This window comes from Scyliorhinus canicula, chromosome 3 (genome assembly GCF_902713615.1).
Source record: "Scyliorhinus canicula chromosome 3, sScyCan1.1, whole genome shotgun sequence".
NCBI lineage: Eukaryota > Metazoa > Chordata > Chondrichthyes > Carcharhiniformes > Scyliorhinidae > Scyliorhinus > Scyliorhinus canicula.
This window is the reverse complement of record NC_052148.1, coordinates 189,998,826-190,014,526: the sequence shown is the minus strand read 5'-3', so window position 1 is coordinate 190,014,526 and position 15,701 is coordinate 189,998,826. Positions and strand designations below refer to the sequence as shown.

General features: G+C 53.5%; 1 protein-coding gene across 4 annotated transcripts in view; it reads left to right on the top strand.

The window, feature by feature from the left end:
• LOC119963181 overlaps positions 1-15,701 on the top strand; it is a 790,592-nt gene that overhangs the window by 556,143 nt on the left and 218,748 nt on the right. The window lies entirely within an intron of this gene.

Genomic DNA, 15,701 nt, shown 5'->3' with positions numbered 1-15,701 from the left:
GGGGGTGATCCAATTTTACCCACCTTCCCCACAGCAACCAACATCCCTACCCCCCCACCCCCCCCTCCCCCCCGCCGCCATCACCCCACCCCACCCCATATTGTCCTATGTGTCGCACTTTGAACATCATGTTTAGATACAAATTAATGTAACTAATCAGAGAAAATGTTGGGCACAGTTCAACGGAAAACGGTCTGAGCATAATTTAATGGAAATAGTTTTTTTTTTAAACGAATTTTAATTGAAATTTTTACAAAATATAAACATCTCAATTCTATTAACAAAACAACCGCGGTAACATCCCAAGAACAATACCCACCCAACTTCAAAAGCAACTACAAGCAAAAGAAAAAAACAAAAGAACACCCAACAACAAAAGGGAAAGAGATAACACCCGCCACATCCCACAAACCCATGTACACAGTTCAGTGGCGTGCAGAGGTCTGGTGATGCCCGGGACAAATCTTGATTGTATGCCCCAAAGACTCAAGTATAAGGCCTAATATACTGAGAAATATTATGAGAAAGGAAAACATTTTGAATATAACTTCCCGTACCAGCCTCCTGAACAGGCGTCGGAATGTGGCGACTAGGGGCTTTTCACAGTAACTTCAGTGAAGCCTACTTGTGACAATAATTGATTTTCATTTCAGTGTAGATGATGTTCTAAACGGCTGTGTGCAGAGAGCAGTGAATGGTCTCTCCCCAGTGTGAACTCGCTGGTGTCTCAGCAGTTGGGATGAATGACTGAATCCCTTACCACACAGAGAGCAAGTCAATGGCTTCTCACCTGTATGAACTCACTGATGTCTCAGCAGGATGGATGGCTGAGTGAATCCCCTCTCACACACACTGCAGGTGAATGGCCTCTTCCCGGAATGAACTCTCTGGTGTGTCAGCAGGTTGGTTAATTGAGAGAATCTCTTCCCACACACACAGCAGGTGAACAGCCTCTCCCCAGAGTGAACTCGCTGGTGTGTCAGCAGTTGGGGTGAATGACTGAATCCCTAATCACACTCAGAACTGAGGGAGTGCTGCACTGTCAGAACAATAAGTTGTTAAACTGAGGCTCTGTCTGTCCCTATTAGGTGGATGTTGAAGATCCCACAGCCACTATTTTGAAGAAGAGCAGGGGAGTTACCCCCGTGTCCTGGTCAATAAGAACATAAGAACATAAGAACTAGGAGCAGGAGTAGGCCATCTGGCCCCTCGAGCCTGCTCCGCCATTCAATTAGATCATGGCTGATCTTTTGTGGACTCAGCTCCACTTTCCGGCCCGAACACCATAACCCTTAATCCCTTTATTCTTCAAAAAACTATCTATCTTTAACTTAAAAACATGTAATGAAGGAGCCTCAACTGCTTCACTGGGCAAGGAATTCCATAGATTCACAACCCTTTGGGTGAAGAAGTTCCTCCTAAACTCAGTCCTAAATCTACTTCCCCTTATTTTGAGGCTATGCCCCCTAGTTCTGCTGTCACCCGCCAGTGGAAACAACCTGCCCGCATCTATCCTATCTATTCCCTTCATAATTTTAAATGTTTCTATAAGATCCCCCCTCATCCTTCTAAATTCCAACGAGTACAGTCCCAGTCTACTCAACCTCTCCTCATAATCCAACCCCTTCAGCTCTGGGATTAACCTAGTGACTCTCCTCTGCACACCCTCCAGTGCCAGTACGTCCTTTCTCAAGTAAGGAGACCAAAACTGAACACAATACTCCAGGTGTGGCCGCACTAACACCTTATACAATTGCAACATAACCTCCCTAGTCTTAAACTCCATCCCTCTAGCAATGAAGGACAAAATTCCATTTGCCTTCTTAATCACCTGTTGCACTTGTAAACCAACCTTCTGTGACTCATGCACTAGCACACCCAAGTCTCTCTGAACAGCGGCATGCTTTAATATTTTATTGTTTAAATAATAATCCCGTTTGCTGTTATTCCTACCAAAATGGATAACCTCACATTTGTCAACATTGTATTCCATCTGCCAGACCCGAGCCCATTCACTTAACCTATCCAAATCCCTCTGTAGACTTCCAGTATCCTCTGCACTTTTCGCTTTACCACTCATCTTAGTGTCATCTGCAAACTTGGACACATTGCCCTTGGTCCCCAACTCCAAATCATCAATGTAAATTGTGAACAATTGTGGGCCCAACACGGATCCCTGAGGGACACCACTAGCTACTGATTGCCAACCAGAGAAACACCCATTTATCCCAACTCTTTGCTTTCTATTAATTAACCAATCCTCTATCCATGCTACTACTTTACCCTTAATGCCATGCATCTTTATCTTATGCAGCAACCTTTTGTGTGGCACCTTGTCAAAGGCTTTCTGGAAATCCAGATATACCACATCCATCGGCTCCCCGTTATCTACTGCACTGGTAATGTCCTCAAAAAATTCCACTAAATTAGTTAGGCATGACCTGCCTTTAACGAACCCATGCTGCGTCTGCCCAATGGGACAATTTCTATCCAGATGCCTCGCAATTTCTTCCTTGATGATAGATTCCAGCATCTTCCCTATTACCGAAGTTAAACTCACTGGCCTATAATTTCCTGTTTTCTGCCTACCTCCTTTTTTAAACAGTGGCGTCACGTTTGCTAATTTCCAATCCACCGGGACCACCCCAGAGTCTAGTGAATTTCGGTAAATTATCACTAGTGCATCTGCAATTTCCCTAGCCATCTCTTTTAGCACTCTGGGATGCATTCCATCAGGGCCAGGAGACTTGTCTACCTTTAGCCCCATTAGCTTGCCCATCACTCCCTCCTTAGTGATAACAATCCTCTCAAGGTCCTCACCTGTCATAGCCTCATTTCTATCAGTCGTACTACGGGCTTTTCACAGTAACTTCATTTGAAGCCTACTTAAGAAATGAAAATCGCTTATTGTCACATTCCGCATTCGCCACATTCCAGCGCCTGTTTGGGGAGGCTGTTACAGGAATCGAATCGTGCTGCTGGCTTGCCTTGGTCTGCTTTCAAAGCTAGCAATGTAGCCCTGTGCTAAACAGCCCCTGACAATAAGCGATTTTCATTTCATTTCATGTGTCAAACTGAGGGAGCAAAGGATGTCAATATTTTTAAGAGAGAGACCTGGGCCAAGCTTTCCAGAGTCTGAACCCTCCCTGGATTCACTTCCTTTCCCTTCAGTTGCTGCAAGTGACCAATTGATGGTCAGAATGAAAAAAGAAATGGAAAGGGGGAGAAAAGAAAGTGTTTTACTCACAGATGTTGGAGACAGGAGGAAGATTCCGTCGGTGTGAAAGCTTAATTATCACTCACACAAAGCCCGCGCTCTGATTGGCTGGAGAACCACAGTCCCTCCGGTCCTCAATCTTTTTTCATTGGTTAACATCTCAGCACGCAGATCAGGGGGCGGGGCCTTTCCCTGCATGTGAGGAGCTCCCCCTCCCTTGGACATGCGCAGTCCCGGGCCACCCGCCCGCGCGGCGGATAGAGCGGTTTCCCCACCGCGGGGGAGTCTGGGAGCGCAGTCACCTCACCCTGACACAAGGTACATGTCGGTAATCACTGGATTTGATTGTGACGCCCCCCCCCCCCCCCCCCCCCCCTTAGCAAAACAATTTGTTAAATTCAGGTGGAAACATTTAGGCATCTGGGTGACATTGGGGAGAGCAATAGCCTCTGATTGATACCCCCAACCAATGGATGCCCGGGGCCAACGCACCGTCTCCCCCCCCCCCCCCGCCTCCCCCCCTCTGCACGCCACTGATACAGCTCTCCCTCCCACCGGTCCAAACCCCCCCCCGGGTTGCTGCCGGCCTATTTCCCTACCGTTCCGCCAGGAAGTCCAGGAAAGGCTGCCACCGCCTAAAGAACCCTTGTATTGATCCCCTCAGGGCAAATTTCACCTTCTCCAATTTGATGAACCCCGCCATATCGCCATATAATTGATCCAGGCCTCCACGCTTGGGGGCCTCGCATCCTTCCATTGGAGCAAGATCCTCCGCCGGGCTACTAGGGACGCAAAGGCCAGAAGCATGGTGGTTAGCATAAATGCTTCACAGCTCCGGGGTCCCAGGTTCAATTCCCGGCTGGGTCACTGTCTGTGCGGAGTCTGCACGTCCTCCCCGTGTGTGCGTGGGTTTCCTCCGGGTGCTCCGGTTTCCTCCCACAGTCCAAAGATGTGCGGGTTAGGTGAATTGGCCATGCTAAATTGCCCGTAGTGTCCTAAAAAGTAAGGTTGGGGGGGGGGGTTGTTGGGTTACGGTATAGGGTGGATACGTGGGTTTGAGTAGGGTGATCATTGCTCGGCACAACAGCGAGGGCCGAAGGGCCTGTTCTGTGCTGTACTGTTCTATGTTCTATGTTAACACCGGCCTCTTTTGCCTCCTGCACTCCCGGCTCCACTGCAACCCCAAAAATTGCGAGTCCCCAGCCTGGCTTGACCCTGGATCCCACCACCCTCGACACCGTCCTTGCAACCCCCTTCCAAAACTCCCCCAGTGCTGGGCATGCCCAAAACATATGGGCGTGGTTCGCTGGGCTCCCCGAGCACCTAGCACACCTGTCCTCGCCCCCGAAAAACCTACTCATCCTCGTCCCAGTCATGTGGGCCCTATGCAGCACCTTGAACTGTGTGAGGCTAAGCCTCGCACAGGAAGAGGAGGAATTCACTCTCTCCAGGGCATTCGCCCACGTCCCCTCCTCAATCTCCTCACCCAGCTCCTCTTCCCACTTCCCCTTCAGTTCCTCCACCGAGGCCTCGTCTACCTCCTGCATCATCCGGTATATGTCCGAAATCCTCCCTCCTCCAACCCACACCCCCGAGAGCAACCGATCCCGCACCCCTCGTGGGGGCAGCAAGGGTAACCCCTCCACCTGCTGCCTGGCAAACACCCTCACCTGCATGTACTAAAACATGTTCCCCGGGGGAGCCCAAACTTCCCCTCTAACTCCCCCAAGCTCGCGAACCTCCCCTCCACAAACAGGTCCCTCGACCTCCTAACTGCTGCCCTGTGCCAACCCAGAAATCCACCATCAATGCTCCCTGGGACAAACCGATGGTTCCCCCCATATCGGGGCCTCCATCGAGCCCCCCATTTCTCCCCTATGCCGTCTCCATTGCCCCCAAATTTTGAGGGTAGCCGCCACCACCGGGCACGTGGTATACCTCGTTGGAGGGAGCGGCAACGGCGCCGTTACCAGCGCCTCCAGGCTCGTGCCCACACATGACGCCGCCTCCATCCTATTCCATGCTGCCCCTTCCTCGTCCATTACCCACTTACGCACCATCGCTGCGTTGGCAGCCCAATAGTACCCACAGAGGTTGGGCAACGCCAGCCCCCCCCCCTATCCCTGCCCCGTTCCAGGAACACTCTTCTCACCCTCGGAGTCCCATGCGCCCACACAAATCCCGTGATACTCCTGTTGACCCTCCTAAAAAAGGCCTTTGGGATAAGGATGGGGAGGCACTGGAACAGGAACAAAAACCTCGGGAGCACCGTCATCTTAACGGACTGCACCCTCCCCGCCAGTGACAGCGGTAACATATCCCACCTCTTAAACTCCTCCTCCATCTGCTCCACTAACCTTGTGAGGTTGAGCTTGTGCAGGGCCCCCCCAGCTCCCAGCCACCTGGACCCCTAGGTACCTGAAGCTCTTCCCTGCCTGCTTCAGTGGGAGCCTACCAATCCCCTCCTCTTGATCCCCCGGTTGCACCACAAACAACTCACTCTTGCCCGAGAAACCCCCGAATTCACTAAGAATCCTCATCACCTCCGGCATCCCCCCCACCGGGTCCGCCACATACAGCAACAGGTCGTCCGCGTACAGCGACACTCGATGCTCCTCCCCACCCCCCACCAGGCCCCTCCAGTTCCCTGACTCCCTCAATGCCATGGCCAGGGGCTCAATCGCCAACGCGAAGAGCAAGGGGCACCCTTGTCTCGTCCCCCGGTACAGCCGAAAGTACTCCGATCTCCTCCTATTTGTGGCTACACTCACCATCGGGGCCTCGTACAGCAGCCTCACCCACCGGATAAACCCCTCCCCAAACCCAAACCTCTCCAACACCTCCCACAAATACTCCCACTCAACACTATCAAAGGCCTTCTCCGCATCCAATGCCACCACTATCTCCATCTCCCCTTCCATGGCAGGCATCATAATGACATTGAGGAGCCTTCGCACGTTCGTATTCAACTGCCTGGTCCTCATGAATGACCCCGGGCGCGCAATCCTCTATTCTAGTGGCCAGGATCTTTGCCAGCAGCTTAGCGTCGGCGTTTAGCAGCGAAATCGGCCTATATGACCCGCACTGCAGAGGGTCCTTGTCCCGCTTCAGGATCAAGGAAATCAGCGCCCGTAACATAGTTGGGGGCTAAGCCCCCTCCCCCCCCTCCCTTGCCTCGTTAAAGGTCCGGACCAAAAGGGGGCCCAACAGGTCCTTTTATAAAATTCTGCCGGAAACCCGTCCGGCCCTGGCGCCTTCCCCGACTGCATGCTCCCTATCCCTTTGACCACCTCCTCCAGCTCGATCGGCGCCCCCAGTCCCTCCACCTGCTCCTCCTCCACCCTCGGGAATCACAGCTTGTCCAATAAGCGCCCCATTCCACCCCCCTCCACCGGGGGTTCCGACCGGTACAGTTCCCCATAGAAGTCTCTGAAGACCCCATTAACATCTACTCCGCTGCGCACCACCTTCCCAGCCTTATCCGTCACTCCCCCAATCTCCCTGGCCGCGTCCCGGTTGCTGGTGTGCCAGCATTCTGCTCGCCTTCTCCCTGTATTCATACACCGCCCCCTGTGCTTTCTTCCACTGAGCTTCCGCCTTTCTGGTAGTCAATAGGTCGAATCTGGCCTGAAGGCTACGCCTCTCCCCCAGCAATCCCTCCTCTGGAGCCTCCGCATATCTCCTATCCACCCGCACCATCTCCCCTATCAGTCTCTCCCTCTCTCTCTGCTCCCCCCTCTCCCTATGGGTTCGGATGGAGATCAATTCCCCTCTAGTCACCGTCTTCAATGCCTCCCAGACCGTCCTCACTCGGTCCTCCCCGTTGTCATTGGCCTCAAGGTACCTCTCGATACACCCCCGAACCCTCTCGACCACCTCCTCATCTGCCAGCAGCCCTACCTCCAAGCACCAGAGCGGACGTTGGTCCCTCTCCTCCCCCAGCCCAAGGTCCACCCAGTGCGGAGCATGATCTGAAATGGCAATGGCGGAGTATTCCACATCCTCCACCCTCGAAACCAACCCCCTGCTCAGGACAAGAAAATCGATCCTCGCGTAGGCCTTATGTATGTGGGAGAAAAACGAGTATTCCCTGGCCCTTGGCCTCGCAAACCTCCGGGGATCCACCCCCCCCCATCTGGTCCATAAATCCCCTCAACACCTTAGCCGCCGCCGGCCTCCTACCCGTCCGGGACTTGGATCGATCCAATGGGGGATCCAGTACCGTGTTGAAGTCCCCCCCCATGATCAGGCCCCCCACCTCCAGGTCCGGAATGCGGCCCAACATACGCCGCATAAACCCCGCATCGTCCCAATTTGGGGCATAAGCATTCACCAACACCACCCGCTCCCCCTGCAGCTTACCACTCACCATCACATATCTCCCGCCACTGTCAGCCACCACATTTAACGCCTCAAACGACCCCTTCTTCCCCACCAGGATCGCCACCCCCCTACTCTTCTCATCCAGCCCTGAGTGAAATACTTGGCCCACCAATCCCTTCCTCAGCCGAACCTGGTCCACCACTCTCAGGTGTGTCTCCTGGAGCATGGCCACATCCGCCTTCAGCCCCTTCAGGTGCGCAAATACCCGGGCCCGTTTGACCGGCCCATTCAGCCCCCTCACATTCCAGGTTATCAGCCAAATCAGAGGGCTCCCTGCCCCCCTCCCCTGCCGATTAGCCGTACCCCATCCCTTGCCCACCCCCGGCCAGCGTCCCCCACTCTGCCAGTTTCCCACGGCGGGAACTCCCCCCCTCCAGCACCCCCTGCGTCCTCCAGCTCCTTCCTGACCGTTTCAGCAGCAACCCGGTCCCCCCCCCCCCCCCCCCCCCCTCCACCCAAGGCTAGGACCCCTCCTAGCCGCGCCCCTCCCTCCATAGCACTCCCGTGAGCCAGCTAACTTCTGCTGACCCCGGCGACTCCCGCCCTACCTCCGACTCCTCCCCACGTGGGACTACCCCTCCTCCATCGTGCCCGTCAATGGGTCCCCCCCCCCCCCCGGCTCTTGCGCGGGAAAAGAAAACAGCCAGCAACGACCCGCGCTTCTCAGCCCCGACCCCGCCCCCACCATCTCCCAGCGCGGCAAACCCGCAGAAAGCCCGCGCTTTCGCCCTGCCCGGCCCCGCCTCCTCCAGGGCTGCTCCCATTGTCAGTCCCCCCACCAGCTCCCCGAACTCCCCGTTTACCCCTCTGCCCGAACCCGTCCACCCGACCCCTGCAGAAAAACCCATATAGAAAAGACAAATCAACATCACCCCACCCACCCTAAGGCCAACCCACATCTTACATTAAACCAAGCAAATACAAATATAGTATTATACAGCATCCCCCATCTTAGACCCTAAGTTTGAGTCCAATTTCTCGGCCTGAACAAAGGCCCACGCCTCCTCCGGGGACTCAAAATAATGGTGCCGATCCTTATAGGTGACCCACAGATGCGCCGGCTGCAACATGCCGAACTTCACACTCCGTCTATGGAGCACCGCCTTCATCTGGTTAAACCCGGCCCTCTGCCTCGCCACCTCCGCACTCCAGTCCTGGAAGACCCGCATCTCCGTGTTCTCCCACTTGCTGCTCCGCTCCTTCTTGGCCCACCGGAGCACACACTCACGATCCACGAACCGATGAAACCGCACCAACACCGCCCGCGGCGGCTCGTTCGGCTTGGGCCTCCTAGCCAGAATTCTGTGGGCCCCCTCTAACTCCAGGGGCCCCTGGAAGGAACCAGCACCCATCAGCGAGTTTAACATAGCCGCCACATATGCCGCTAGGTCCGACCCCTCCAGCCCCTCCGTGAGGCCCAGGATCCGCAAATTATTCCTCCTCGACCGGTTGTCCAGCTCCTCGAACCTCTCCTGCCATCTTTTATGGAGCGCCTCGTGCATCTCCACCTTCCCCACCACGGCCATGACCTCATCCTCCCTTTCGGAGGCCTACTGCTGCAGCTCCCGGATCGCAGCCCCCTGGGCTGTCTGGGTCTCCATCAGCTCCCTGTTGGTTACCTTCAGCGACTCCAGCAGCTCCAACTTAAGCTCCTGGAAGCAGCGCAGCAGAGTCGCCTGCTGCTCCTGGGCCCACTGCCTCAGCTCCTCAAGGCCTCCGCCGGCCGCCATTTTGTCTTCCTTCCCCCGCTTTTTCAGGGGTGCTTTCTCCGGTTTTCTCCTTACCCCACTCCTGGTCCGGACCATAGGACAGTTGGGGTCGTCTCCTGTCCTCTTCCCAGGTCGGGATTTGCCGACACAGCTCCGTTGGGGGCCCTGAAAAGAGCCCCAAAGTCCGTTCTCAGCGGGAGCTGCCGAATGTGCGGCTTAGCTCCTCATTGCCACCACCGGAAGTCCAAACCAGCGAGACCGCAGTCCGTATTTAACGGCACTTGGTGCCAAAAATGATCCCTCATGAGCTTCACGCCAGTACTGGCTGTCCCACCAGCTGATACGCCAGATTTGTGCCTGGCAGCTCCCCACTAACAAGCAGGAGTTGCTTTCAAACGCTCCCTCTGAGCTGACTCCCATTCAGATCATAAGCATGGCACCACGCAGACGAGCTCCACACTTCAGGGACACTGACCTGGCCAGGCTTCTGTATGCTGTGGAGGTGAGACGGGATATCCTGGGTGGAATTTTCCTTTCTGACGACAGTGTGTTGATGCCGTCGTAAAAACTGGAGAGGTTTAACCATGGCGTCATCGGACCGTTATGTGTAGCGATCCCCTGCCCTACAGGGGGCCAGCATGGCACTGGAACAACTTGCGCTGCTCCAGCTGCCGATACCGGCATCAAAGATGCGCCGTGAGTCTGCGCATGCGCACTGCGACCAGTGCAAACTTGCGCATGCGCGGTAGCTTCCTTTTCCACAACATGGCGTAGGGCTACATGGGCCGGCGCGGAGTAAAGGGGGCCCCATCAGGAGAGACCGGTCTGCCGATCGGTAGGCCCCAATCGCGGGCCAGGCCATGGTGAGGCCCCCCCCCCCCGCAACCAGGCCACCTCCGACAGGATGGCGCCAAGGTCCCGCCAGGTAAGACCACATGTGAGCGGGACTCGGGCTGTCTTGGGGACCACTCAGCCCATCCTAGATGGAGATTGCCAGGGGGGGATGTGTAGAGCGGCCCCCGACCTGCGCCACACTGGCGCCGATTCTCCGGAGAATCGGCGGACCGGCGTTGGGACGGTGTCGCATTAATCGCACCCGGCGATTCTCCGAACCGGCGTGGGCTGAGAGAACCCCGCCCCCTGTTCTTCCGAGGGGGTTGGAGGACTAGCAGTAGGCCCTCCAATGCCACCTGGGAGGCAGTGGCAGCGGCTGTCAGTTCAGGAAGCGTGACCAGTAGGGCCACCGTACAATGTCACCTTTCCCAGCATTAGGCTGCCTGGGCTGCCACCAGCACCACGAAGGCTGCCACTGTGGGGCCAACAACACTATCCATCGTACTATCTGTAAGGAATTGGAAAAGGAGAGAGAACGACAACCAGTTATGCCTTCCTCCCCGGGACCCTTCAAATCCCCCAAGCCTCCACCACCCTTACCTGTCCCACCCACCGAGCCGGTTGTGCTGGAAAGCCCCGCTCTACGCACTCAGCCTGGCCACAGTAGGAGCCCCTAGACCCCCATACTACTGCCGGAAAAATGAGGGGAACCGAGCTCAGATACCTTCCCTGATCTAAACACTCAACCTCTGGTCGCAGGGGCATCCCGAATGCTGAAACCCAGCTCTTGAGTGTTTGATTGTTGACTGCTGCCTCTGTGGTGCTGACGCCCCAGGATTCAGGCAAAGTGCCCAGGTCTCGTAGTGTGATTGGAATGCTAGGCAATAACTCTTGTGTGAGACATGGCTCAGGTACCCATGGGAATGCATTTGAGAATATTTTGTTTATTAAACAGTCAACAGCAACAAAAATTTGAAAATCAACTACGCATCATTCCACATATCACACCGTTCCATATTAGTGCAAATACAAAGCTATATCAGCTCATTTTCACAAATAAACAAACACCCAGTATCACCCTCGAACATTCTTCAACAGATATGGAGGATAAGGGGGTGAAATGTGACGCAGTGGTTAACACTGGAACTGCGGCTCTGAGGACCCGGGTTCGAATCCCGGCCCTTGGTCACTGTCCATGTGGAGTTTGTACATTCTCCCCGTGTTTGCGTGGGTTTCACCCCCACAACCCAAAGATGTGCAGGTTAGGTGGATTGGCCACGCTAAATTGCCCCTTAATTGGAAAAAAATAAATTTATTAAAAAAAAGAAATGGAGGATAAGCCTGAGAATGTGTTGTCATGTCCAGAACTTTGTCGTAGAAATGATCTGTCCATCAATGTGTCACTTGTTCCACGTATCAGTGCCATTCGCCATCCAAGAGCCGCAACTGTGCAGGCCATTCTCAGTGGAACCAAAACTTGGGATCTGCATATTCTACTGGCACTCAAGGTTCAGTTGAACTCCCTTGATTCCCAGTGTGTTTTAACCCACGGTAACATGCCAGTTACATAATAATCTTTATTATTGTCACAAGTAGGCTTACATTAACACTGCAATGAAGTTACTGTAAAAGTCCCCTAGTCGCCACAGATCTGTTCGGATACACTGATGGAGAATTCAGAATGTCCAATTCACCTAACAAGTACATCTTTCGGGACTTGTGGGAGGAAACTGGAGCACTCGGAGGAAACCACGCAGCCATGGGGAGAATGTGCAGACTCCGCAAAGATAGTGACCCAAGCCGGGAATCGAACCTGGGTCCCTGGTGCTGTGAAGCAATAATGCTAACCACGGTGCTACCCTGCTGCTCATCACACTCGCCACACTCACGTGCTGCCCATCACACTCACCACACTCACCACTGAACTCACCATATCAGCAACAAGAGGATCAGCAATCTATGGAAGCATTTCTCAAAAATGTCATCAGGTGGCCCATTTGGATCAATGTCGCGCAACACATCCCCCTGAGCCCTGTGTAACAGGACCCGGGTATCTCAGAAAAAAATGTCCTTCTTTCCGGCGACAGGATAGAAGGGAAACAACAAAACAGCTTTCAGGCATTTGCAGGAACAAGCAGCAAACACAACCTGCAGCTGTCAAGTGCTCACATAACTAACAATGCCTAATTCTTGTTAGTAATAGTATTTAGCTGTGCAGCGAGAGGCTGCTCAAAGACAGGTAGGACAGACAGACAGCAGCTGTAGTTGTCCCTGTCATAGGTATACACAATATTGGAGGATGGCTTGTAGCCCCACAGATGCTAAGGCTCTCACCCCCTCCCAGCCCAGGGGCACCTCCTGATCTATGCCCCCCCCCCCCACCCCACCCCCCAACCAGGTCCATTCCCTTGGGGGATCCACCAGCCCCCGAGACTGGGGAGTCAGTTAATGGGAGGCCCATTAGATTGGATTTCCATCTCGCTAATGAGATGGAGATTGGTCTGAGTTGGTGAACCGATTTGCGCCCTGTGTGGACCCCGATTTTGTGTCTCCTGCGATTTAACCAGCGTATGTGGATTCACCCCGGGCACAATGCGGCCATTAAATCGCGCCCCTCATATCTTTAACACAGCAACAATAGCACAAAGAGACAGAGAATAACAAATCAAAAATGGGAAAATAAGAAAAGGCAATTTGAAAAGCTGAACAATGAAAGAAGAATGTGGAGTAAATGGAAGCATTCCAATTATCTTTTAAAATCAGTTTGACTGTGTAAGGGTCCTTCGTGTTTATTCCCTTATTTTCACTTTCATTCACTTTGCCGTTATCAATTTTGATCGATGGGTGATTAATGGACATGTATCTTTCAGTCAAACAGCAGAGAGAATGAGGAATTTGTTTGAACAGGAGTTTTAGACTTTTCAGCACCAGAGAAGGGATGGGACTTGGTTTGATTAATTGTCTGGGGGCTAATGATTTGGCCAAAAGGCCGTACTCTGACCAGCAACAGGTGTTGATTGGACCTAGTCCCAATGGAATGATTTTCAGTTTGACTCCTGGAAGCATGAGGACAAGGATTCTCTCTCTGACCTCCGTGTTTTCTCCAGAAAGGCTGTGAGTGCTGGATTTCTAAACCTGCAGAGAAGCTGAATGAATGAATCCACAGGGAAACTACAACAGGCTGCATACAAAGACCAGGGGCGGAATTCTCCGACCCCCAGCAGGGTCGGGGAAGCACCCGGGGCCGGCATAAATCCCGCCCCCGCCGTAGCCGGACTTCTCCGCCACCCGGGAGCGGCTGGGGCGGGAATCGCGCCTCGCCGGTCGGCAGGCCCCCCGCGGCAATTCTCCGGCCCACGATGGGCCAAAGTCCCGCCGCTGTCAGGCCTCTCCCACCGACGTGATTTAAACCACCTCTATGCCGGCGGGAGCAGGCGGCGCGAGAGGGCCCCGGGGTCCTGGGAGGGGTGCGGGGCGATCGAACCCCGAGAGGGGTGCCCCCACCGTGGCCTGGCCCGCGATCGGGGCCCACTGATTGGTGGGCGGGCCTGTGCCGTGGGGGCACACTTTTTCTTCCGCCGCCGCCATGGCCTCCACTATGGCAAAGGCGGAAGAGACCCCCTCCACCGCGCATGTGCCGGTGGTGACGTCAGCGGCCGCTGATGCTCCAGCGCTTGCGTGGACTCATGCCGACTGGCAAAGGCCTTTTGGCCAGCCCCGACGCCGGGCAGCGTGGCGCCAAAGGCCGTTGGTGCCAGTCGGCGGAGCGGGAGCCACTCCGATGCGGGCCTAGCCCCATTCTCCGCACCTTTGGGGAGGCCTGACGCCGGAGTGGTTGGCACCACTCCGCTACGCCGGGACCCCCCACCCCTCTGGGTAGGGGAGAATTTTGTCCCGGGAATCTTTCTCTCTCTCTCCAGAAAGGCTGTAGCTGCCGTATTTCTGAAACTACAGTGACCTGAATGAATCTGCAGTAAAACCTCGAACGGAAAGCAACATTTGAAGAGGAGAAAGGTGCTAAAAAAACACAATCTGAAACAAAGGCTATTTTCTCCTTTTGCTTGTATTTTTTAGCCCTTTTCTCCCCTCTGTTTGTCTGTCTTTGTTTGTATGTGTGTGTGTGCGTGCGCAGAGGCGGGGGGGAGACAAGTTAAAGTGGGGAATTAGGAATACGATAATATTTAACCAGTTGTTTTGCTGCATACTTCATTATAGATCTTGGTGTAAAGAAACAGAAATTGTGTTCCAACCTGGTGACTGTAATTATTGGGCAGCCAAGAGCCAATGCCTTTGGTTATTTTTTGAATAATTATTGGTTAATTCACTTGTGCTATGACTCCGGGTCAAGTGGGTCTGGAACTGATCGCGCACTAACCCAGGGGATCCTGACAACTGCCAGTTTGTTTTCAGTATTGAGCAGAAGACTCAGGACCGTGAGTATGTTCTTCATTTCTGGCGCTGACATTGGTCTCCTCTGGATTTCGAGACCCACTAATTTGTACAGTCTTGGTCTCCTCACAACAAGGTTTCTGTCACACCAGAAGGGTGTGATAGTCTGGATCGCAACATAAATTTGTCAGAGCAGCTGCTTAAACCAGTACTTCATACATTCTGTTTACTGAAAATTACTTATTTTGCTTCTCCTGCTGTACAGTGAGCTGAGCTAGCTGTCCACCAATTCCAAGAAGGGAAGGGCAGAAAACCCTTTTTCTTGGGGTCCTTGGATTGTGAAAAGGAAGTTGGTGAATAGAGTTGAAGTTTTCGGTTACTCAAGGCACCCTGCTCTGGAACGAAGGAGATAGAATTTGCTGCAGTAGATTTGTCATCCTCCCAGATGATGAAATAGTCTTGACATTTGCTTTGGTAAATGAGAATCTCCCAAATCTTATTTCCTTTACATCATGCAGCTCAGTGCTCCAAACGTTGGCAGTATCCTTACACCTGGACCCAGCACATAGAAAAAGAGGACCAAAGTGGGGGATCTGGAAAGGCCCCACAGAACTACAGGCAGGAATAATAATCGCTTACTGTCACAAGTAGGCTTCAATGAGGTTACTGTGAAAAGCCCCTAGTCGCCACATTCTTGCACCTGTTCAGGGAGGCCGGTATGGGAATCGAACCTGCGCTGCTGGCCTTGTTCTGCATTACAAGCCAGCTGTCTTAGCCCACTGTGCTAAACCAACCCCAAGTCTGTAGGTTGCTGGCTGGTTCTGGCCAAGTTTAATCATCACTGTTTTCCAGTGAAGTTCCCAGCTTTAGCTTGGCCCTCTGGAGCAGAATAAACAGCAAGAAAATTGACCCTGCTTTTGCTCACCTCTCTTCTGATCAAACAAAATCATAATTTTGAGGAGGGGGTGGGAGGTGTGGGCATGTTTCTGCCTACAGATAACAGAGGATGTCAACATTCACTGTGCAAAAGTCCCACATCTACTTCCACTTTTTGGGCTTGATTTTCAGCCTGGAGATGGGAACCTGGCGCATAGATAATTTCCAGGTCTTGACCTTGCAATGGAATTGTCAAATGGAGATACCCTATTGGGTCAGAAGCAAGCTTGATG